We start from the raw sequence: 25,704 nt of genomic DNA on the forward strand, positions 1-25,704 counted from the left end.
ACCGATGACTTCCTAGAAATCTACCAACAAACGATAGGAAGGATTGGGAATTTTTTTGTGACACAGGCGAAGTGGGATTCAAAGCGGCACCCCCCAAAATCAGAAAACCCTTGGTTTTCACAAGACTGTAGGGCCATGAGACAGTCGCTATCCCTAGCCATTAAATCCAAGGACCAATTAGCCATTACTAACGCCCGGAAAATGTATTACAACACTATAAGGTCGGCAAAGCGCTTGTGGGATGAATCCCATTGGCAAGACTTAAAGGCCGCAGCCCTGCTTAAAGACTCATCCCTTTCTGGAATCTCGTAAATACTGGCATGAGGGGAGGGGCTGATCCAATCCCAAACCATATAACGGGATCCCAATGGTATTCACACTTTTCAAACCTTTATTCATCTTGGGATAGAGCGGGCCACGGGGAGCAGGAGCCTGAATCAGAGTACCCGGAATCCTGCGAGCAGGAGCCCGATTTTGCTCTGATTGAGGTTATCTCTGCAATAAACACGATTGCCCCGGGAAAAGCAGCTGGCCTCGATGGACTCCCAGGTGACCTACTGCTCCATGAAAAAGATCTCTGGGCTGAATTTATCCTTCGGTTTCTTAAAAACTTAGCCCTAGGTTGTCCAATTCCGGACTCCTGGAAGGGGGCGGAGGTGGTGGCCATATATAAGAAAGGTGATAGAGGGTACCCTGCCAACTACAGACCGATTAGTTTAATCGATGTAATTCAAAAAGTGGTTGGCAGAGTCCTCCTAACCAGGATTAAGGCCTGGATAGATTATTATTATTATTATTATTATTATTATTTATTTTTATAAAGCGCATAGTCACCCGGAGGTATCCCAGCGCTAGAGAACCCTAAAACAGTAAAACCTGAGAGCCGAGGCTGATTTCACGGGGAGGGCGTGGGAACTAGGGAAACAGATGTGTCTTTAACAATGAGATGAGGAGGGTATCTTGAGTCACCTGCAGGTGGGCTTCAGGGAGGGAGTAGGTACTAGTGACCAGGTCTTCAGATTTTGTACCATCTATTGGAAATCTGTGGTCATCGAAAAAGGCAGCCTTTATTTGGCATTTATTGATTTAAAAACAGCCTTTGACCTGGTCCCACGATCACAGCTGTGGCAGGTACTACTTGACCTGGGTATCCCTCCCCTAACCCTGAACCTCCTCAAACGCCTCCACGTAGGTAACTTCGCCAAAGTCAGGTGGGGTCCGCAGGGACAACTTACAGAGAGTATTTCAGTCGAGAAAGGAGTGCGGCAGGGTTGTGTCTTGGCCCCGACCCTGTTCTCTCTCTATATAAATGGTGTGGCAGACTATTTGAGAGGCGACAGGGTCGACGCCCCAACCCTGTGCGGGGAAAAAATATCTACCCTGCTCTTCGCTGATGATACTCTCTTGATTTCGAAAAGCCCCATGGGCTTACAAACACTGTTGTCCCGTTTTTCCCAGTTTTGCGACACCAGGGGGCTGAAAATAAATACATCAAAAACTAAGTTGATGGCGCTCTCTCCCTCAAAAATTTTTAGGAATAACATCCACCTCAACGGCACTACACTTGAGCTAGTGGACGCTTTTGATTACCTTGGAGTGAGGGTTAATAGCAAGCTCAAATGGGCCCCCCATCTTTCTAAAATGCTCCTTGCCCACAAAAGAGCTGCAGGCGCAATATTGAAACATCAGAGGCTCTCACATAGTAGGCCAATAGCGGCGGCCGTTAAGGTTTACGAGGGGAAGGCACTGTCATCAGCCCTCTACGGGGCGGAACTGTGGGGTTTTGAAAACTTGTCAGAGTTACTTAGATCTGAGAACAAGTTCCTCAGAGACCTAGCCTCTCTCCCCCTGTCTACCCCACTAGCTCCACTTCGTAGCGACTTTGGCAGACATAACATCAGTAACGTGGCCAGGCTGCGTCCTATTTTATTCTGGTCGAGGATCAGAAGGTCCCCCGCACTCCACCACTATGCCTCAGCCCTGGATGAGTTATTAAATCTGGGTGCAGACCATAAGATCCCCTGGGTAATGAACTTGAAAAAACAACTGCAGAAGATCGGTTTGGAAGAAGCATGGGTGACCCAGGTCCCACCCCCCAAACTAATACTAAAAAAACTTTATTGGGATCATGTTATAGTCGAAAACTTAAGAAGTCAGGATGGTGTCCTCACTGTGCGTTTTCTGGACATGAAACCAGCTCCCAAATTGGAGCCCTTTTTGGATTTTATCGAATCGCCCCATGACAGATTACTGTATCTCAAACTCCGGTATGGTACCCTCCCTCTTCATGATTTCCAATCCAGTTGGAACAAGGTAAATACGTACCCAACAGGTTGCCCTGGTTGTGCCTCGCCCACAGAGTCCATTGGCCAATTTATGTTTGCCTGCCAGGCGTACAGGCAACCTAGATTAAGGTGGCTCAAACCTGTCTGCAAAAATCTGGGTATAAGGTCTGCAAGGGTGGCACTGCGCATTTTGACATATGAAACATCTGTCCCAAGTATAATCTGTGGGACCGCCAAGTACCTGGGTTGGGCCTGGAGGTTAAGACGTAGGTTGCTCAAGGTGCATCATTTATAAGTACAACATCCACCTACTTGAATTCGCAACCTATTCTGTCTACATTACTAATGTTAGAGGACATGTGAACATAATATGAGCATATATGAACTCTTTTATCTTTTTTAACTTTGTATGAATTGAAGTCGTTTGTTGTAGTATGGTTTGTTTTAAACTGTCTTTTATATACATTGTGCTGAACTTTTATGACATTCTTGTCAATGTCGAATAAAGTACTACAACAACAACAGCTATGTATCTACGGTCAGAACCCCTCTTACCCACGACTATTTTTTCCTCCCCAGACACTTCACAGGAGTCAGGACTAAGCTTCCGGGCTGCCCAAAGGGACGATACCACGCTACTCAATGCTTGGAACCAGGTGCAAGAAGACCAACCGGAACAGGTAGGCCCCTTTTTCTGTGTGAAAAAGGGTCTTTTATACAGGGTTTCACGTGAGGGAGACAAAAGAAAAGAACAGTTGTTGGTTCCAAGAGCTTCTAGGGAACAGGTGCTATCATTGGCCCATAGCCAGACTGGGGGCGGACATTATGGCAAGGAGCACACCCTGAAATATTTGTTGCCTAAATTCTATTGGCCGGGGATATATCAGGAAGTAGCCAGGTATTGCACCCACTGTCCCCGGTGTCAATTGGTCAACACACCAGTACTTCCCAAAGCGCCTCTTCAACCCCTCCCCATCATAGACGTCCCCTTCAAAAGGGTAGGAATGGACTTGGTGGCCCCCTTAATCCCCTCTGCTCGGGGCCACCAGTACATCCTTGTTCTGGTAGACTACGCTACCAGATACCCAGAAGCCATACCCCTTTCCTCAATAACCACCTCAGCCGTAGCACATGCCATGGTCATGTTTTTTTCTCGAGTAGGATTCCCTCAGGAATTACTAACAGACCAGGGTACCCCGTTTATGTCCCGATTAATGAGACAAATATGTGACATCCTCAAGGTAAAGCAGATACGCACCTCAGCCTACCACCCACAAACAGATGGGTTGGTTGAAAGATACAACCGCACGATCAAGACCATCCTAAAAAAGTGTATAGACAAAGCAGGGAGGGATTGGGACAGGCGACTCCCCCTGGTCCTATTCGCCATCAGGACACACGAGCAAACATCAACAGGTTTTTCGCCCTTTGAACTCTTGTTCGGGCGACAACCCCGAACGCTCCTTGACATGGCTGTAGAAAAATGGACAGAAGAGGAAGACGAGGGTAGACCTCTACTTCAGTATTCAGCTAGTCTAAAAGACACGTTGTCTTCCCTGTGGGAGGAGGTGCATGCAAACATGGAGAAGGCTCAAACTAGGCAAAAACGGCAATACGACCGTCAATCAAAGCTTAGGGAGTTCATGATAGGAGATCAGGTACTCATTCTTCTACCTAGCTCAGATAAAAAACTGTTGACCACCTGGCAGGGACCCTACAAGATATTGAGGAAAGTAACTCCTGTTACGTCCCGAGTAGACGTCCCACATAAAAAGAACGAAGGACAGATATACCACGTCAATCTGCTTAAAGCCTGGGAGGGGCCCCTTCCCGATGTGCCGAATGCCGACGTATCAATATGCTACATTACTGTAAACAAACCCATAGAGGTATCCTACATTCCCCAGGGAGGGCAGGAGGATACCCCAATTCAATTAGGACCACAAGTAACTCCCAAACAAAAACAACAGATGTTGGAACTATGCGCAAAATATGCCACAGTCCTGTCAGGGGATCCTGGGAGAACCACTCTGGTAGAACACGGCATCATCACAAAAACCAACCAACCAACCAATCAAATTAAAGCTGTATCGCATCCCGGAAGCTAGAAGAATAGCGGTCGATCAGGAGGTACGGGCGATGCTGGAAGCCGATATAATCGAACCTTCCCACAGCGCCTGGTCGTCTCCAGTCGTTCTCGTCCCAAAACCTGATGGGAGCATCAGATTTTGCATAGACTTTCATCAGGTGAACGCAGTGTCCAAATTTGATGCCTACCCAATGACCAGGGTAGACGAGTTAATCGAACGGCTAGGCGACGCTAGAGTAATGACGACTATAGACTTAACCAAAGGCTACTGGCAGATTCCCCTCACCTCTTCCGCCAAGGAAAAAACAGCCTTCTCAACTCCCATGGGTCTATATCACTTTAAAGTCCTGCCTTTCAGCCTGCATGGGGCCCCCGCTACTTTTCAGTGACTAATGGACACCCTACTGGCCCCACATCTCCAATTTGCAGTTGCCTATCTGGACGACATCGTCGTCTACAGTCCAGACTGGAATACCCACCGAAGACACTTGGAAGCGGTGCTACAGTCCTTACAACAAGCCGGTCTCCCTCTCAATCCCCCCAAAAACCACGTTTGGAACCGACTGCATAGAATACCTATGGTATACCATCAGTAAAGGTCAGATAAGACCCCAAGTCAGCAAGATAGAGGCTATTACTAGAATACCCAGACCCTCCTGCAAGAAAGACGTCCGTTCCTTCCTTGGGTTAGTGGGGTATTATAGAAGGTTTATCCCACGTTTCTCAGAAATAGCCAGTCCCCTCACCGATCTGCTCACAAAAACACACACAGGGAAACACCTTCTTGGGAGACCTACACCCCGTCCTCTATCTCAGCAGGAAACTATTTCCCAGAGAGACTCGATATGCGACAATAGAGAAAGAGTGCCTAGCACTCAAATGGGCCATGGAGGCACTGCAGTACTACCTCTTGGGACGTTCCTTTCTTGTTCTTACTGATCATGCCCCTCTTACCTGGCTCTCTTTACATAAAGACACTAATCCTAAAGTCTTACGATGATTCCTTGCATTGCAGCCCTTCACCTTTGAGGCCATACACGTTCCAGGAAAACTTCAAACCAACGTGGACTACCTCTCCAGGTTCCCAGTCTTGGAGTGGCCCGAACGCCCACTCCGTAGGGGAGGGCAATGTGACGAGGTCCCCCTCGAAAGCGGCGCCGACTATTCCAAGATGGCCGCCGCCGAAGCGCAAACCGGAAGCAGAGTTGACGCTCTAGCGTCTGAACGAGACTGCGCGAACGAGACGGTTAAGAGTCTCGAAACGCAGGGGAAATGGTGTCCAGGAGGATCGGAGCAGGAGGAGGACGCGACCGGAGCAGAACAGGAGGAACGGAGGAACCCGACCATGAGGAGAACGGAGGGAGAAGCAGAGGAGCTGGAAGCTGGAGGAGTCGACCAAGAGCCCAGCACCAGGGAGACAACGAGGGAAAACCGCTCCAGGAGCACTGCCCCCGGGACCACTGCACTCCCCGACGATAAGGAGGCTTGGTCTCCCAACACCACGGCCCTGGAGGGTCGTGGAAGGAGGCAAGTACCAACAGCGCACTCGGGGCTTGTTCAGGGGCTGTGGGCTCGTCTAAGGGGACGTCACTAAAGGTCACCACTTGTTTCTCCCCACACGTTAGGCACAAACACTAGGGACTGGTGACGGTACACTTGCCCCCCCTGTATATTTTGCTTCAGACTTATAGAAGCCTAAACCCAGTATTGTTCTCTTTGTTTTATTTTGGGTCCACGCTCGCCTATCCCAAAACGGAGCTGGGAGCAGAGCAAGAGAGAGACGAGGAGTCGGACGTGGAGGACCCCACACCTGTGTTGTTGTCACACACTATTGACTACCTATTGACTAATTTCTTGAACCCGTAATTAAACAAGAACGCAAAACATACACCATCTGGGACTACTTTAAAGACAAGGAGGGGAGGGAGTAACGGACGGCAGAGGGTTCCCGACCACAGGGGCATAGATACTCAAATGTTTGGTGCACATTTAGTGAGAGACCATGACATCAAAAGCATTTATGCTGGGTGCATGCCTGGAAGATATAGTCAATGCAGCTGATTGGTCATCTGATTCCACTTTCAAGAGGTTTTACTTAAACCGGTAATTGACATTGCCTCATAGGTGGTGAGTTAGCTTTATACCAGCATAACCCTCGGCACCGGTCCTGTCATAGAATGATAAATTCCCAATCTTACGTGACAGAGAATTTTCAATTCTATTAAGGACACGGAGGCGAGGATTATCCAACCCAAGGATCGGAAATCTGCTTCTCCCACCCAATGATCAAGTATTCATTTTCTTAGTGGTAGGTACTTAGTAAGTACTACTGATACTCTTATTTTCACATTTAAAGGGAAGATGTTGTGATAGTTCTGCATTGTTCAAAAGTTTAACAAAATGGTACATAATTATGGTTATTGTTGTACGGAAAAGGAACATTTAATGGATACTTATTTCCTTAGTTATTACATCTTTTGCCTTTCTAGGTGACTAATCTTCCAAACCGTAGTAACAGAGAAGGTTGAGATGATTTTCGTTGCATGAAGAAAAAACAGGATAGGAAACAGAGAGGAAGAACTACATGCTAGTACTGGTACTTCCTATGGATTGGACATGGTTAATGTGTTTTTTTTTTAACTTTCCCTGGTGTTATGGGAAGGGTAGTTTGTTGAATGTTTATGAATCTTTTATATGGCTGCTATTTGAGATAAAGTGATGAAAGACAGCATAATCCTCACCTCTGTATCCTTAATAGAACTGAAAAATCTCTGTCACACAAGCTACAGAATTCTTTTATTAATATCCTTACTACAACTCTCCATTTCAGCAAGCAACTTTGGCCTATCTACACTAGCTCCCTTTCCAATTTCACATTCTCCGTCACTTCCATATTATTGCCTTTAAATGTAATCATGGTTTTACCCCTCCCTGTTTCTCATTCCTTGCCTCTTTATATGTTCCAACTATCACCTTCCCTCTGCCTTTTTCTATCTGTCTCCTGCCTGACATTTGTTTTCGTTTTTTCTTTCCTGGCCTCCAAATTTTACAAATTCTTTACCGTGTCAATCCAATCTACATCAAATTTTCACTCCTTTCCTCTTCTCCTTAAGTATCCCTTCTATTCACCTATGTCTCATTACTAGTCATTATTGTTTCTACTAATTTTACTCTCATGAGCTGCTGTTAGCACTAAAACATGTTTTTCTAAAGCACTGTATAAATTTAATTAAATAAAATTCCATTTTAATATTTTGGTTACAATATATGGATTTGGAAATCCACCTCAACCAAGTCATTGTTTTTTTTTAAACATGAAACAGCAATAACAGTTTCCATACTGGATATATGTTGACTACTTTGAGGTTATACATGGTATTGAGACAGAGAGACTTTGAGATCCACCATGGCTGTTTTGATCTAATAGATTAAAAATTGTTTCAGAATTACAATGACTAATTGATCCCAAAATATTTATGGTAGGATTGAGAATTTCTCCAGCTCTGATTCAACCTGATTTTGTAATTTCTTGAGAGATATGTGCAGTTGTTTACCACTCCAAAAAATGTATAGTGTGTTGTAGTTTCTAAAGTAGGCTTGAGCTGCTAACAGAAATGGGACTAGGCGTGGGTATATACAGTAATAGAAGCTGTCATGATTTTCACAGCTTTTAATCTTTCCCCAATGTTTGAGATGGACCATTTCTCTATTCATGGAGCATTTCTTTGTTCCCTGAGATGTGAGTGTAGTGGAACATTGTCATGCAGAATAAGGGAGAACAAAATGCCTCTACTTTTCAAGTAGTGTGACTCAAGGTCAAACCAAGTGACAGTGAGAAAGGCAGTAGGGAAATTAAGAGTTTCTGCCCATGCGCATTTGAGTTCTTATATAAAACACAATTACCACTGCATCCCTCTTCCACGTCCCATTTGTGAAGGTGACCCTCCCCAGAGACACCTTCCATCACCTTGATATTTTTTAGTGCATGCCCTAAGAGTGACATGTATGCCCAGATATGGGTCTGTGCCCACTGTACCACAGGACTTAAGCTATATCTCACTGATGAGACCTAAGTAAGCCGACATGGGCATGGTTTTGCTTGTGTTCCCATTTGGAGGAGACTTAGCCAGGTAGTTTGGGACAGACTGTTCATACCGGAGCAGGACCAGGACTGATTTGCATAAGGTGGGTCTCTATCTTAAATGGCACAATTGGCAAAAAACCATGGTCTGGAAAGTGGTGAGGAGCAATTGCTAGTACCTGAGGGTAATTCAAGCATAGCATCCATCATCTAGATGTTTATTGAGGTACATGTCCTAAGTGTGGCGGGTATACCCAGATGTTTGTCCCGTGCTCACTGTGTCGTAAGACTAAAGCAAAACCTTACAGATGAGACCTAACTAGGTCGAAAACGGTCTAGGGTTGCTTGTCTTGCCAATTGGAAGGAAGCTGGCCTGGTAGTTCAGTCTGGCAGTGGCCAAGACTGATTTGAAAAAGGGGGGTCTTGTCTATATTGGCTCAGTATTCCTTCCATCACCTTGATGTTTTTGCGGTACATGCCTTAAAAACAGCAGGTATGCCCAGACATGGGCCCAGTGCTCACTGTGCCATAGAACTCAAGCTACCCGTCACTGATGAGACCTAAGTAGGACAAAACCAGTTTGGCATTTCTTGTGCTCCCACCTGGAGGGGACCTGGCCAGGCAGTTTCGGCTGCCCTGCTCCTACTGGAGTAGGACCAAGACTGGTTTGCATAAGGTGGGTCTCCGTGTAGAATGGCACAGTGGGTGAAAAACAATGGTCTGGTATGTGGCCTAGAGTGATCCCCAGTGGCTAAGATTAATTCAAGCATTCCTTCCATCACCTTGATATTTTTCCTTCCCATAGACAAGCACCTTTAAGTCCTGGAAAATATAAAATGGTAGACCCCTCCCCTTAAAGGGAGGTGTAAGCCCTCATACCATCATACTGTGATTACTGTCTGTTCTGGGTGAGGTGCCTCAGTGCTACATTACCTGCCCATGGCCAGGTTCGGTTTTCTTATAAACTCTTTTCTTTTTTTTCTTTTAGGAGGCCCTCATCTGGTCCACCTTGTGGAATATGCTTTGCCACCCTCTCACCTGGGATCAAAATAGTGGCAGCCACATCTTTGATCTCCGAAGACTGGTTCCTGGGCCACAGTGTCCCCACAATGACTTTTGGCCTCAGTGAGCCCCTCACCTCATAGCTATCTGTTTCTTCAGTTCAACTGGGGTCTGTGGCTACAGATTCAGGCCACTCCACAATTAGTGTTTTGGCCACGTACCTCACATTCAGGTAAAAAGAAGTTGGCACTCAACAGGTCCACCTGAGATTTAGATGTGAGCTGGATGTCCTCTATGAAGCTTCTAAGTATTGCAGGTCGGCTGCGGTGGCGAGTGTGGCCTCCTTCACTTTAACTCTGGATTTTGGGGGTATTGTGAACCGCGCACTGGGTCTGGAAGTACAGAGGCCAATAGTGCTCTATGTCCTGTGACAACTTTGTGGAGCCACTCTTAAAAGGGCTTGAAAGCAAGTGAGTGCCTCTCCTCCCCTTGCTCCCCTGATGCTTTGCTCTGTGGGAATTGCTTGAACTATTTGTCTTTCCCATCAGTGCATTATTTTTGAGGGTCTCCTATATTATCATGTTGCAGAGTTCAAGGAAATGTTTCTCAAAACTACGCAATTTGTCTCAATGGAACAGCAGCCCTCTTCCTGACTGTGGGGAACCTAGACATAAATAATGGGTCTCGCTCTTTACTCTGGCTTGCTCCTGTTCTTTCGACTGTGTCTGAGCCTACCTAACCAGTTCCTCTTGATCCTTTGGCCCTGCAGTCATTATTGAGTGGTATATCAGTGCTATCTTTGTAAAAAAAAAATCCAGTGACAAATTCTGCTCTGGCACCTCTGACTCATCAAATTCTCTCTTTACCTGGTATGAAGCTCCTTAAGATACCTTTTGAAGAATCTGGTAATGCAGGGGACTCCCACTCCTGTCTGAAAATACTGGTAAAACTCCTGGCATGGAAGCTAAGAGGAGGTATGTTCAGCTTGAGGCATTGTCGAAGGTTGTGGAGACCCTCCGCTTTACCTTGGGCTTCCATGAACCATCTTTGCCCTCTACCTCTGATGAGGGTGTTTTTTCCATCTTCGATCAGAACCTCTTGCTGTAGATCCTAGCCTCCCTCTGCACTAAGGGACATACCAGGCCCTACCACAATCATGGAAGGAACTAAAGAAGTCTGCAGCACCTCGCTTATGGTTATGGTCTGCGCTGTATCCTCTTCAGAACTTTCATCTGAATTTCCCTGATGTTTTGGAAGGGGGGCTGACATCTTTCTTATTTTGGTGGATCCTCTGTAATTGCTTCAGGGACCCTCATTGATAAAAAGGTGGAAACATTTTTGAAACAGGAACACTTAGCTGCCTTTTTTGGCTCTTTGAATCCTACATTACGCCATCTGTACTGACCAACCTCTCATGGAATCATTTTGGTCACTCTTTTAATCATAGAGGAAGAGTCAGACTGTGCCTGTTAGATCAGCTTTATAGAGAAACAGCTTCAGTTTGCTTCTACCATCGCCTTACATACCCTGAAGGCTACCTCCTTGGGTACCGTTTCAGCTGTGGCTTCAACATAACTTTAGGCTTCAAACCTGGAAGTTGTATCCCACCCAGAAGTCCCTTCTTCTTGAAGCATTCTTTCTAGGGGTCAATGTTTTTTGTACCTTGTCTGTAGGAACCGGCCAAACAGGGTGCTTAGATCAGAAATTGGCCATTCCTTTCCATTCTCACCCTGACAGCATGCTTAACCTAAGTAACTTCCTTCATAGCCTACGCTGGTGTGGGACAGCTTCTTAAAGGGCAAAGGTTGAGGACTTGGTTCTTTTTAAGATCATTCCTGTCCCGCCTTAGAACATCATTGTTCCAGACTACCTCAGCCTTATTGTGTCACCTCCAGCAACTCCAGTGGAAGGCTAGCTTAAGTATTTCCTCAGCTGCCGGCGTCAAAACTTCTGGAATCAGTGAGCCCTGGGCATTGTTCATCATGCCACTCCATCACATGTTCTCCTCTTTCTCCTCCTTCAAAGCTCCTGTCACTCCCTAGGATCTGGATTCTGTGAAACTGAAAGTTCTTCAGCTTGGGTTTCAAACCCTAATTCTAAAACAAGCAGTGGATCTATTCCTGCAGCAACACCGGGGCAGGAAGTTTACTCAATTTTTATTATTGGAGCCTGGGCTATGTAATGCCTGTCATTGATGTAAAGAATGCAATTGTTTTTGTGTGTTCCTCCACCTTTCAGATGGACATCCTGCAGAACATCATCCCCTCCTTTACACTAGCAGATTTAGTGACTTTGAATTACTTCAGCAATGCCTACATTCTTCCAGACAGTGCGCATGTATCTCGATTCTTCTTTTCATGTTCCTGATACCCTTGTCACCTTTGTGTTCAATCAGGGAGGGTCATAATTCTCCTGTGGCTACCATGAGCCAGTGGTTGCATTCTTTGATCTCTCCGTTTGGGATCCCTTTCCCTGCGTCCATTCGGGGCGGCTTCACCAGGCTTCCAAAGGTGAGACTTGGAGTTGGAGTCTTCCTGGATGTGTGCAAGCTGCCACACGGGCTTCCTCTAAAACCTTAGTTTATCATGATGAACTTCAGATGCCTCCTTTGCAAGCTGCTTTGAGCATGGCTGTACTCAGTGCTATATCTGTGTAATGTGTTTCTCTTGATTAAAGTTTCCACTGTGCTGCATTACGTCTGTAGGTATGTGTCTTCTATCCGTGTCTTCTGCACTGTTGTCTATCTCCTCATAGACAAGGACTGAGATGAGAAAGAGGGAGGTGGTGCTAATGCATCCTTCCACTTCCTATTTAGTATCCACAAGACAATGGTAGGAGGTGTGGCACATTTATTCCCCCTCTTAAGGGGAGGAGTGTTTTTCATTTTTAAGTGGTCGTCTCAGTGATGTTATTCCCACATACTGAAGGACACTGTATTGAGCATTAACAATATGTCATCAAAGCACTCCTGTGGTAGGGGGTAGGGTGCAAATTCTTTAGTGACCTTTGATTTTTTCCACATGTTTGGGTGAATTTGGACTTGAAACACACAAAAGGTGATGTGAGTAATGCATGCAATTTGTCTAAGCAGTGGCAATCGCTTGGGATAACATCCCAACCCAACATTCTTTTGTTCATCATGCTCACATCGCCATCTCAGTTTGGACCCAGCCATATGCATATCAGTCTTGACCCTGCTCCTCATGGGAACAGTCAAGTCAGACCTGCCAGCCCAGATCATCCCTGAACCGGAACACAAGCAACCCAGAACCGGTTCTGCCCTAGCTATGGGCTCATCAGCAGGGTACAGCTTGGTTCCAGTGACACAGTGAGCATGGGACGCACGTGGGGGCATACCCGTCCCACTTTGGGCAAATTCCTTTGCACACGCTGCATCGCAAAATGCGATGCAGCGCGCGCAACGAAATTTGTTTTATTTATTTAAATGTGTACTTACCTTCGTTTATCCATATTCCGGTGTTTACATTTTCCCACCCTGCCCCTCCCCCGCCCTGCCTCACTGCCTCACCGCCTCACCGAACTCCTTCCACGACCGCTACTGACTGCCTCATTCCCAATTTTACCGCTGACCAAGATTCTAAGATGGCTCACTACGCTATATTACAATGATTGAAACTTATGAACTGTAAGCACCAAAAGGATCTCTGTGTCAAAAGCAATAACACACTTACCTATCTCCATAGATACAAATCTGAAATCTGTTTGCAGCAGGAACATTAATCCTCTATGCTACCTTATGAGTCATAATGGAACTAGAATGCACTCAGTCATATCCAGCAAGTTCATTAACCACAGGAGATAACTCATCATTATTATTATTATTATCCCGTGATAAATGGTTGGCACAGAAAGACCTCTGCAGCAGGTGTCTTAACCCTGTAAGATATTTTGAAATGCTGCCTCTTTGTGAGCAATTAAGTAAGCCAGATCAAATATATTGTCATATTTTTCCTTGTTTGCAATTTCTTTGCAGCATAGTGTAAAAAAAAAAAATTAATTACATATTGACTGTCAGACTCCGCTTTTCATGATTCCTCCACTTGTGACTCCGCCCCCTTTCTACTGCTACACATTGAGCCCCAAATTATGGGTTTCCAGAGTACATTTTTTCCATTGCCACTTCCAGTCACTGCTTCACACGGGCTGCCGCGCGGATGGGCCTCTTGGCAAATGAAGATCTATCACAGTAAGGGAGCAGCACAGTGGAACCAGACAAACCACAAAAACAGCCCACAAACACACAAAAAGGGCAAATGATGCGTTTCATTAAATGTAACCAGACAAACCACAAAGACACAGCCGACAAGAACACAAAAAGGGTAAATGATGCCTTTCATTAAATGTAACCAGACAAACCACAAAGACACAGCCGACAAACACACAAAAAGGGCATACCTCCCTGGATTCCCCCGGGTATCTAGTTTTCAGAAATGTGTGGGTTTGGTAGGTTCCCCTAGGTGGCCGCCGAGCACGGGGACAAAAACCCAGGTGACCCCCTTGCAAAACCAGGTCGTTTTGAGGTAGGCAATTTTCATGTCGCCTCAATACGTTTTGGGCCCTTGCCTGTCGTGGGTACTCGGGCCTCCCACACGAGGGAGGCCCTGTTTTTATCGGGAGACCCGGGGGAACGCTGGGTGGTAGGAAATTTGTGTCAGCCCGGTGATGCCACAACTTTCCCACACAAAAATGTGTAAAAAAGGTGATTTTTTCAGCTAAATTTGAGGTTTGCAGGGTATTCTGGGTAAGGAAACGTTGGGGGATCCATGCAAACCATACCTCCCTGGAATCCCCCGGGTGTCTAGTTTTCAGAAATGTGTGGGTTTGGTAGGTTCCCCTAGGTGGACGCCGAGCCCCGGGCCAAAAACCTAGGTGACCCCCCTTGCAAAACCAGATTGTTTTGAGGTAGGCAATTTTCATGTTGCCTCAATACGTTTTGGGCCCTTGTCTGTCGTGGGTACTTGGGCCTCCCACACGAGTGAGGCACCGTTTTTCTCGGGAGACATGGGGGAACGCTGGGTGGTAGGAAATTTGTGTCAGCCCGGTGAGGCCACAACTTTCCCACACAAAAATGTGTGAAAAACGTGATTTTTTCAGCTAAATTTGAGGTTTGCAGGGCATTCTGGGTAGGGAAATGTTGGGGGATCCACGCAAGTCATACCTCCCTGGAATCCCCCGGGTGTTTAGTTTTGAGAAATGTGTGGGTTTGGTAGGTTCCCCTAGGTGGCTGCCGAGCACAGGGCCAAAAACCCAGGTGACCCCCCCTTGCAAAACCAGGTCGTTTTGAGGTAGCCAATTTTTATGTTGCCTCACTACGTTGTGGGCCCTTGCCTGTCGCGGGTACTTGGGCCTCCCACACGAGTGAGGCACCGTTTTTATCGGGAGACCTGGGGGAACGCTGGGTGGTAGGAAATTTGTGTCAGCCCGCTGATGCCACAACTTTGCCACACAAAAATGTGTGAAAAAGGTGAATTTTTGGGCTAAATTTGAGGTTTGCAGGGAATTCTGGGTAAGGAGACGTTGGGGGATCCACGCAAGCCATCCCTCCCTGGAATCCCCCGGGTGTCTAGTTTTCAGAAATGTGTGGGTTTGGTAGGTTCCCCTAGGTGGCCGCCGAGCACTGGGCCAAAAACCCAGGTGACCCCCCTTGCAAAACCAGGTCGTTTTGATGTAGGCAATTTTCATGTCGCCTCAATACGTTTTGGGCCCTTGCCTGTCGCGGGTACTTGGGCCTCCCACACGAGTGAGGCACCGTTTTTATCAGGAGAGCCGGGGGAACGCTGGGTGGTAGGATATTTGTATCAGCCCGGTGATGCCATAACTTTCCCACACAAAAATGTGTGAAAAAAGTGATTTTTTCAGCTAAATTTGAGGTTTGCAGGGCATTCTGGGTAAGGAAACGTTGGGGGATCCATGCAAGCCATACCTTCCCGGAATCCCCCGGGTGTCTAGTTTTCAGAAATGTGTAGGTTTGGTAGGTTTCCGTAGGTGCCGGCAGAGCTAGGGTTTAAAAACTACAGCTAGGCACTTTGCCAAAAAAGGTTCATTTTTCACTGCGTAATTGAGGTGTGTCCACGATGCGTTTTGCGCCGTTTCCTGTCGCGTGCACTAGGCCGACCCACACAAGTGAGGTACCATTTTTATCGGAAGACTTTGGGGAACACGGGGTGCATGGAAATTTGTGGATCCACGCAGATTCCAGAACTTTCCACCACAAAAATGTAGGGAAAATGTGTTTTTTTTGGCAATTTTTTAGGTTTGCAAGGGATTCTGGGTAGCAGAACCTGGTGGGAGGCAGTCAAGTCACCCCATCCTGGATTCCCCTGGGTGTCTAGTTTTAAAAAATGTATAGGTTTGCTAGGTTTCCCTAGGTGCCGGCAGAGCTATGGTTCAAAAACTACAGCTAGGCACTTTGCCAAAAAAGGGTCATTTTTCACAGCAAAATTGAGGTGTTTCCACGTTGCGTTTTGCGCCGTTTCCTGTCGCGGGCACTAGGCCGACCCACACAAGTGAGGTACCATTTTCCTGGAAGACTTTGGGGAACGTGGGGTTGGTGGAAATTTGTGGATCCACGCAGATTCCAGAACTTTCCATCAGAGAAATGTGGAGAAAATGTTTTTTTTTTGGCAATTTGTTAGGTTTACAAGGGATTCTGGGTAACAGAACCTGGTAAGAGGCAGTCAAGTCACCCCATCCTGGATTCCCCTGGTTGTCTAGTTTTCAAAAATGTATAGGTTTGCTAGGTTTCCCTAGGTGACGGCAGAGCTATGGTTCAAAAACTACAGCTAGGCACTTTACCAAAAAAGGGTCCTTTTTCGCTGTGAAATTGAGGTGTGTCCACGTTACGTTTTGCGCCGTTTCCTGTCGCGGGCACTAGGTCGACCCACACAAGTGAGGTACCATTTTTCTCGGAAGACTTTGGGGAATGCGGGGTGGGTGGAAATTTGTGGATCCACACAGATTCCAGAACTTTCCACCAGAGAAATGTGGGGAAAATGTGGTTTTTTTGGCAATTTGTTAGGTTTACAAGGGATTCTGGGTAACAGAACCTGGTGGGAGGCAGTCAAGTCACCCCATACTGGATTCCCCTGGGTGTCTAGTTTTCAAAAATGTCTAGGTTTGCTAGTTTTCCCTAGGTGCCGGCAGAGCTATGGTTCAAAAACTACAGCTAGGCACTTTGCCAAAAAAGGGTCATTTTTCGCAGCGAAATTGAGGTGTGTCCACGTTGCGTTTTGCGCCGTTTCCTGTCGCGGGCACTAGGCTGACCCACACAAGTGAGGTACCATTTTTCTCGGAAGACTTTGGGGAACGCGGGGTGGGTGGAAATTTGTGGATCCATGCAGATTCCAGAACTTTCCACCAGAGAAATGTGGGAAAAAGTGTTTTTTTTGTCAATTTTTTTAGGTTTGCAAGTGATTCTGGGTAACAGAACCTGGTGGGAGGCAGTCAAGTCACCCCATCCTGGATTCCCCTGGGTGTCTAGTTTAAAAAAATGTATAGGTTTGCTAGGTTTCCCTAGGTGCCGGCAGAGCTAGGGTTAAAAAACTACAGCTAGGCACTTTGCTAAAAAAGGGTAATTTTGCATTGTGAAAATGTGGTGTGTTCACGTTGGTTTTGAGCCATTTCCTGTCGTGGGCACTATGCCTACCCCTACAAGTGAGGTACCATTTTTATCGGGAGACTTAGGGTAATTCAGATTTCTAAAGGACCTGTCATTACCTATTGAATTTCGATGCATTTCTGCCTTCCAAATGAAAGACATTGTGTAAAAAAGAAGTCATTCTAAAAAATGACTGATAATTCTCATGCTAGTATGAGTATTCCCAAATTCGGAAATGTGCAAATATCTACTGTTTCTAAACTCTATATTTTGTTCCCATTTCAGAAATACATAGGTGTCTTTCATACCGATTTTTCCATGTACACATTTTTACAGAATAATTACTATATACCCGGTACATAATAAAAAACCATTGCAAGTTGCTGCTCAGTTTTTGGCTGTGGGTTTGTCGGGTTCTTGGTGAACCTACAAGTCCTATATATCCCCACAACCAGTAATGTCCAGCGGATGTAACGGTACATTGCTTTGAAAGAGCTGTCATGATTAGAAGAAGTTACAGGTGAAACCGTTGACACAAAAGGCGCTTTTTTTCAACAAATTTTCAATTTATCCTATATTTAACTGTTAGTTTCTACAAAGAAACCTTTATGGATCTACACATATGACCCCTTGCTGAATTCAGAATTTTGTCTACTTCTCTAAAATGTATAGCTTTCCAGGATCCATTATTGCTTTTCTACCCATTTCTACCATTAACTGGAAAAGGTCGAAAGCACAAAAAATAGCAAAAATAGGCTATGTCCCAGAAAAATGCCAAAACTGTGTAAAAAATGTTGGGTTTCTGACAAAAGTCTGGTATCCCCTAAAAGCTGGGGAAATGGTGATTTCAGCTCCACAAACCCTTTTTTGATAACACTTACAGGGAAAAACCCAGATGCTTTCATTTGCAGCCCTTTTTTCCCATTTTCCCCCCCAAAAACTACATTTTGCTGTATTTTGGCTCATTTTTGTGACCCCTCCAGGGGAATCTACAAACCCTGAGTACCTTCAGAATCCCCATGATGTTGGAAAAAAAGGACGCAAATTTGGCGTGGATACCTTATGTGGTCAAAACGTTACAGGGGCCTCAGCGCGCACTACCCCAAATAGCCAAAAAAGGGCGTGGCACAGGAGGGGGAAAAGGCCTGGCAGCGAAGGGGTTAAAATGCTATATCTGTCAGGTGCGGATTGCTATAGCCCCTACCCTAAGCTTGTTCAAATATAATCCCCACCAACTTGTACGAGAAGGCAACTTGCAACTCATAGTGTGGAGGATTACAGGAGACTATGGCAGGTCCCAGGACTTTTGGACACGCCTTGCAAAGTTATGGGCATTTTCAACTGCTAGACGCTACAAATCCACTTAGACAAGATAGTTGGGTTGGTGTATGCAGAGGGACTTGAATCCCGTGGGGTAAGATGTTGTCATGTGTTAAACTTTCTATCTGAGGTGGCATTAACACGGATGGCTTACAGGTCGATAAATTCCTTAAGGTCAGCCATATCGGCTGACCTTGACCCCACTGAAGGTCTCCCAGTGGAGGAGCATCCTCTTGTACGAAAATTAATGAGCGGCATCATACTGTCGGCCTCACCGGAGCCACAGTATTCTTCCCTGTGGGAGATAAACTGAGTCCTAAATCTATTCCTATCATGGCAAGGCAATAAGTACCTGTCAAGAAAGGAGTTTTCAGGTAAGTTGGCAGTGCTACTCTGCTTGGTGTCCAGCAGAAGAGTCTCAGGTGTTAGAGCTCTTATTACCCCAAAAGGGGTCACATTCCACAAATCCAGACGGGCGAAGACTAATACTAAGGTGGCATTTTACCCATCCTTTAATGATAATCGCAAATTATCTGTGGGTCATTAAAGCGTATGAGGCTATGACAGAAGAACTCAGACCTTCAGGAGAGAAACAATTTCTTATTTCTTTAAAGAAACCGTTTTATGTGGTCTCCTCCCCTACCACTGCCCATGGCTCAGGGGGGTGATGGAGGAAGGGGGCATAGATACTCATATGTTTGGTGCACATTTAGTGAGAGACCATGACATCAAAAGCATTTATGCTGGGTGCACGCCTGGAAGATATAGTCAATGCAGCGGATTGGTCCTCCGATTCCACTTTCAAGAGGTTTCACTTAAACCGGTAATTGACATTGCCTCATAGGTGTAGAGTTAGCTTTATACGAGCATAATCCTCGACACCGGTCCTGTCATAGAATAACAAATTCCCAATCTTACGTGACAGAGAATTTTCAATTTTATGAAGGACACGGAGGTGAGGATTATCCAGCCCAAGGATCGGAAATCTGCTTCTCCCACCCAATGATCAAGTATTCATTCTCTTAGTGGGAGGTACTTAGTAAGTACTACTGATACTCTTATTTTCACATTTAAAGGGAAGATGTTGTGATAGTTCTACATTGTTCAAAAGTTTAACAAAATGTTACATAATTATGGTTATTGTTGTATGGAAAAGGAACATTTAATGGATACTTATTTCCAACCAGAGAAGGTTGAGATGATTTTCGTTGCATGAAGAAAAAACGGGATAGGAAACAGAGAGGAAGAAGTACATGCTAGTACTGGTACTTCCTATGGGTTGGGCATGGTTAATGTTTTTTCTTTTTTCAACTTTCCCTGGTGTTATGGGAAGGGTAGTTTTTTGAATGTTTATGAATCTTTTATATGGCTGCTATTTGAGATAAAGTGATGAAAGACACCAAAATCCTCACCTCTGTATCCTTAATAGAACTGAAAAATCTCCGTCACGCAAGCTGCAGAATTTTTTATTAATATCCTTACTACAACTCTCCATTTCAGCAGCTTTGGCCTATCTACACTAGCTCCCTTTCCAATTTCACATTCTCCGTCACTTCCATATTATTGCCTTTAAATGTAATCCTGGTTTTACCCCTCCCTGTTTCTCATTCCTTGCCTCTTTATATGTTCCAACTATCACCTTCCCTTTGCCTTTTGGTATTTGTCTCCTGTCTGACATTTGTTTTTGTTTTTTCTTTCCTGTCCTCCAAAGTTTACAAATCCTTTACCGTGTCAATCCAATCTACATCAAATTTTCACTCATTTCCTCTTCTCCTTAAATATCTCTTCTATTCACCTATGTCTTATTACTAGTCATTATTGTTTTTACTAATTTTACTCTTATGAGCTACTGTTAGCACTAAAACATGTTTTTCTAAAGCACTGTATACGTTTAATTAAATGAAATTCCATTTTAATATTCTGGTTACAATATATTGATTTGGAAATCCACCTCAACCATGTCATTGTTTTTTTTTTTTTACATGAAACAGCAATAACAGTTTCCATACTGGATATATGTTGACTACTTTGAAGTTATACATGGTATTGAGACAGAGAGACTTTGAGATTCACCATGGCTGCTTTGATCTAATGGATTAAAAATTGTTTCAGAATTACGACTAATTGATCCCAAAATATTTCCCATAGACAAGCACCTTTAAGTCCTGGAAAATATAAAATGGTAGACCCCTCCCCTTAAAGGGAGGTGTAAGCCCTCATACCATCATACTGTGATTACTGTCTGTTCCGGGTGAGGTGCCTCAGTGCTACATTACCTGCCCATGGCCAGGTTGGGTTTTCTTATAATCTCTTTTCTTTTTTTTTTCTTTTAGAAGGCCCTCGTCTGGTCCACCTTGTGGAATATGCTTTGCCACCCTCTCACCTGGGATCAAAATAGTGGCAGCCACATCTTTGATCTCTGAATACTGGTTCCCGGGCCACAGTGTCCCCACAATGACTTTTGGCCTCAGTGAGCCCCTCACCTCATAGCTATCTGTTTCTTCAGTTCAACTGGGGTCTGTGGCTACAGATTCAGGCCATTCCACAATTAGTGTTTTGGCCACGTACCTCACATTCAGGTAAAAAGAAGTTGGCACTCAACAGGTCCACCTGAGATTTAGATGTGAGCTGGATGTACTCTATGAAGCTTCTAAGTATTGCAGGTCGGCTGCGGTGGCGAGTGTGGCCTCCTTCACTTTAACTCTGGATTTTGGGGGTATTGTGAACCGCGCACTGGGTCTGGAAGTACAGAGGCCGATAGGGCTCTATGTCCTGTGACAACTTTGTGGAGCCACTCTTAAAAGGGCTTGAAAGCAAGTGAGTGCCTCTCCTCCCCTTGCTCCCCTGATGCTTTGCTCTGTGGGAATCGCTTGAACTATTTGTCTTTCCCATCAGTGCATTATTTCTGAGGGTCTCCTATATTATCATGTTGCAGAGTTCAAGGAAATGTTTCTCAAAACTACGCAATTTGTCTCAATGGAACAGCAGCCCTCTTCCTGACTGTGGGGAACCTAGACATAAATAATGGGTCTCGCTCTTTACTCTGGCTTGCTCCTGTTCTTTCCACTGTGTCTGAGCCTACCTAACCAGTTCCTCTTGATCCTTTGGCCCTGCAGTCATTATTGAGTGGTATATCAGTGCTATCTTTGTAAAAAAAAAATCCAGTGACAAATTCTGCTCTGGCACCTCTGACTCATCAAATTCTCTCTTTGCCTGGTATGAAGCTCCTTAAGATACCTTTTGAAGAATCTGGTAATGCAGGGGACTCCCACTCCTGTCTGAAAATACTGGTAAAACTCCTGGCATGGAAGCTAAGAGGAGGTATGTTCAGCTTGAGGCATTGTCGAAGGTTGTGGAGACCCTCCGCTTTACCTTGGGCTTCCATGAACCATCTTTGCCCTCTACCTCTGATGAGGGTCTTTTTTCCATCTTCGATCAGAACCTCTTGCTGTCGATCCTAGCCTCCCTCTGCACTAAGGGACATACCAGGCCCTACCACAATCATGGAAGGAACTAAAGAAGTCTGCAGCACCTCGCTTATGGTTATGGTCTGCGCTGTATCCTCTTCAGAACTTTCATCTGAATGTCCCTGATGTTTTGGAAGGGGGGCTGACATCTTTCTTATTTTGGTGGATCCTCTGTAATTGCTTCAGGGACCCTCATTGATAAGAAGGTGGAAACATTTTTGAAACAGGAACACTTAGCTGCCTTTTTTGGCTCTTTGAATCCTACATTACGCCATCTGTACTGACCAACCTCTCATGGAATCATTTTGGTCACTCTTTTGATCATAGAGGAAGAGTCAGACTGTGCCTGTTAGATCAGCTTTATAGAGAAACAGCTTCAGTTTGCTTCTACCATCGCCTTACATACCCTGAAGTCTACCTCCTTGGGTACCGTTTCAGGGATGTATGACGTTACAACGCACACTTTTACAACGCATGCACTTACAACGCATTTTTTACAACGCATAATCCATTACAACGCATGACATTACAACGCATGACACTACAACGCATTTTTAAAAAATACCTTTACAACGCATTACCATTACAACGCATACTACCTTTACAACGCATACCATTACAACGCATAATATTAAATTACATTTAAGGTAAGTATTAGATAGTATAGGGGTAAAAATTACTATTCTAACTCCAGGGGGTGCAACAGTAGGGTAAGTGTTGGATAGTATAGGGGTAAAAATTACTATTCTAACTCCAGGGGGTGCATCAGTAGGGTAAGTGTTGGATAGTATAGGGGTAAAAATTACTATTCTAACTCCAGGGGGTGCATCAGTAGGGTAAGTGTTGGATAGTATAGGGGTAACAATTACTATTCTTACTCCAGGGGGTGCATCAGTAGGGTAAGTGTTGGATAGTATAGGGGTAAAAATTACTATTCTAACTCCAGGGGGTGCATCAGTAGGGTAAGTGTTGGATAGTATAGGGGTAAAAATTACTATTCTAACTCCAGGGGGTGCATCAGTAGGGTAAGTGTTGGATAGTATAGGGGTAAAAATTACTATTCTAACTCCAGGGGGTGCATCAGTAGGGTAAGTGTTGGATAGTATAGGGGTAAAAATTACTATTCTAACTCCAGGGGGTGCATCAGTAGGGTAAGTGTTGGATAGTATAGGGGTAAAAATTACTATTCTAACTCCAGGGGGTGCATCAGTAGGGTAAGTGTTGGATAGTATAGGGGTAAAAATTACTATTCTAACTCCAGGGGGTGCATCAGTAGGGTAAGTGTTGGATAGTATAGTGTAATATTATGCGTTGTAATGGTATGCGTTGTAATGGTAGTATGCGTTGTAATGGAATGCGTTGTAAAGGTAGTTTTTAAAAATGCGTTGTAGTGTCATGCGTTGTAATGTCATGCGTTGTAATGGATTATGCGTTGTAAAAAATGCGTTGTAATGGTAGTGCGTTGTAAAAGTTGCGTTGTAAAGGTTGTTCCCCCCGTTTCAGCTGTGGCTTCAACATAACTTTAGGCTTCAAACCTGGAAGTTGTATCCCACCCAGAAGTCCCTTCTTCTTGAAGCATTCTTTCTAGGGGTCAATGTTTTTTGTACCTTGTCTGTAGGAACTGGCCAAACAGGGTGCTTAGATCAGAAATTGGCCATTCCTTTCCATTCTCACCCTGACAGCATGCTTAACCCAAGTAGCTTCCTTCATAGTCTACGCTGGTGAGGGACAGCTTATTAAAGGGCAAAGGTTGAGGACTTGGTTCTGTTTAAGATCATTCCTGTCCCGCCTTAGAACATCATTGTTCCAGACTACCTCAGCCTTATTGTGTCACCTCCAGCAACTCCAGTGGGAGGCTAGCTTAAGTATTTCCTCAGCTTCCGGCGTCAAAACTTCTGGAATCAGTGAGCCCTGGGCATTGTTCATCATGCCACTCCATCAAATGTTCTCCTCTTTCTCCTCCTTCAAAGCTCCTGTCCCTCCCTAGGATCTGGATTCTGTGAAACTGTTCTTCAGCTTGGGTTTCAAACCCTCATTCTAAAACAAGCAGTGGCTCTATTCCTGCAGCAACACCGGGGCAGGAAGTTTACTCAATTTTTATTATTGGAGCCTAGGATATGTAATGCCTGTCATTGATGTAAAGGATGCAATTGTTTTTGTGTGTTCCTCCACCTTGCAGATGGACATCCTGCAGAACATCATCCCCTCCTTTACACTAGCAGATTTAGTGACTTTGAATTACTTCAGCAATGCCTACATTCTTCCAGACAGTGCGCATGTATCTCGATTCTTCTTTTCATGTTCCTGATACCCTTGTCACCTTGGTGTTCAATCAAGTAGGGTCATAATTCTCCTGTGGCTACCATGAGCCAGTGGTTGCATTCTTTGATCTCTCCGTACTATACTCCGTTTGGGATCCCTTTCCCTGCGTCCATTCGGGGCGGCTCCACCAGGCTTCCAAAGGTGAGACTTGGAGTTGGAGTCATCCTGGATGTGTGCAAGCTGCCACACGGGCTTCCTTAAAACCTTTGTTTATCATGATGAACTTCAGATGCCTCCTTTGCAAGCTGCTTTGAGCAAGGCTGTACTCAGTGCTATATCTGTGTAATGTGTTTCTCTTGATTAAAGTTTCCACTGTGCCGCATTACGTCTGTAGGTATGTGTCTTCTATCCGGGTCCTCTGCACTGTTGCCTATCTCCTCATAGACAAGGACTGAGATGAGCAAGAGGGAGGCGGTGCTAATGCATCCTTCCACTTATTATTTAGTATCCACAAGACAATGGTAGGAGGTGTGGCACATTTATTCCCCCTCTTAAGGGGAGGAGTGTTTTTCATTTTTAAGTGGTTGTCTCAGTGATGTTATTCCCACATACTGAAGGACACTGTATTGAGCATTAACAATATGTCATCAAAGCACTCCTGTGGTAGGGGGTAGGGTGCAAATTCTTTAGTGATCTTTGATTTTCTCCACATGTTTGGGTGAATTTGGACTTGTATTTGTATGTTTATTTATATAGCGCATATATACCAACAGGTCTCTTAGCGCTTGACAGAAAAGAGGTTGCATTCAAGCCGGTACGGACAGTCCTGGTGGTGAATTAGGTTGAAAGGTGTCTTTAAATAACAGAGTTTTTAGCAGCTTCCGGAAAGGAAGCAAACCCGGTTCCTTTCGTAAAGTATCCGGCAGTTGGTTCCAGAGTCGTGGCAGAATAACTGAGATAGCTCGTCCACCCTTGGTAGCCAAATTGCTCCGAGGGCAGACTAACTGGGAGGCATCTGTAGAGCGAAGTACTCGCCCTGGCACGTATTTAACTAAACGTTCCCTTATGTAGCCGGGGGCGTGGCCATAGAGGGTTTTGTGAGCAATGCACAGGCCTTTGAATTTTGCGCGCTGTCTGACAGGCAACCAGTGTAGCTTGTGCAGCAAGGGTGAAGCATGGGTCCTCCTAGGAAGGCTAAAAATCAGCCTGGCGGCGGCGTTCTGTACATCCTGGAGTCGATTCATAAGTTTCAGAGGGAGTCCTAGATAGAGCGCATTCCCATAATCGAGGCGTGATAGAGCAGTAGCTGAGACTATAGATTTCATAGAGGAAACTGATAGGAGGGGGACCAGTTTCCTCAGTTGTCTCAGGACGCCGGTGCAGATGCCCACCACTGAGTAGACCTGGTGACTCAAGGAGAGTTCCGAATCGATCTTGATTCCCAGACTTTTCACGACTGGTGACAGACATGGAGGGGCCCCGAGTTCTTTGGGCCAAAACAAGCCACTCCAGGGGTTGTTATTTGCTGGAATGACGAGGACCTCCGTTTTGTCAGGGTTAATTTTCAAGGAATTAACCGT

At 45.2% G+C, this 25,704-nt stretch overlaps 1 long non-coding RNA gene across 4 annotated transcripts in view; it reads left to right on the forward strand.

Annotated features, from left to right (window-relative positions):
• The window catches only part of LOC146772805 (uncharacterized), a 178,981-nt gene that overhangs the window by 26,052 nt on the left and 127,225 nt on the right, over window positions 1-25,704 (forward strand). Inside the window, exons 3-5 of one of the 4 annotated variants that reach the window (XR_014972032.1) lie at window positions 2,865-2,965; window positions 6,864-6,993; window positions 9,444-12,152. This is a non-coding gene — a long non-coding RNA (uncharacterized LOC146772805). Of the gene's footprint in view, window positions 1-2,864; window positions 2,966-6,863; window positions 6,994-9,443; window positions 12,153-25,704 lie in introns of those variants that run through there. The other 3 variants (XR_014972034.1, XR_014972033.1, XR_014972036.1) reach the window with 3 other exon arrangements.

The sequence above is a fragment of the Triturus cristatus genome, chromosome 12 (assembly GCF_964204655.1).
Source record: "Triturus cristatus chromosome 12, aTriCri1.1, whole genome shotgun sequence".
Taxonomy (NCBI): domain Eukaryota; kingdom Metazoa; phylum Chordata; class Amphibia; order Caudata; family Salamandridae; genus Triturus; species Triturus cristatus.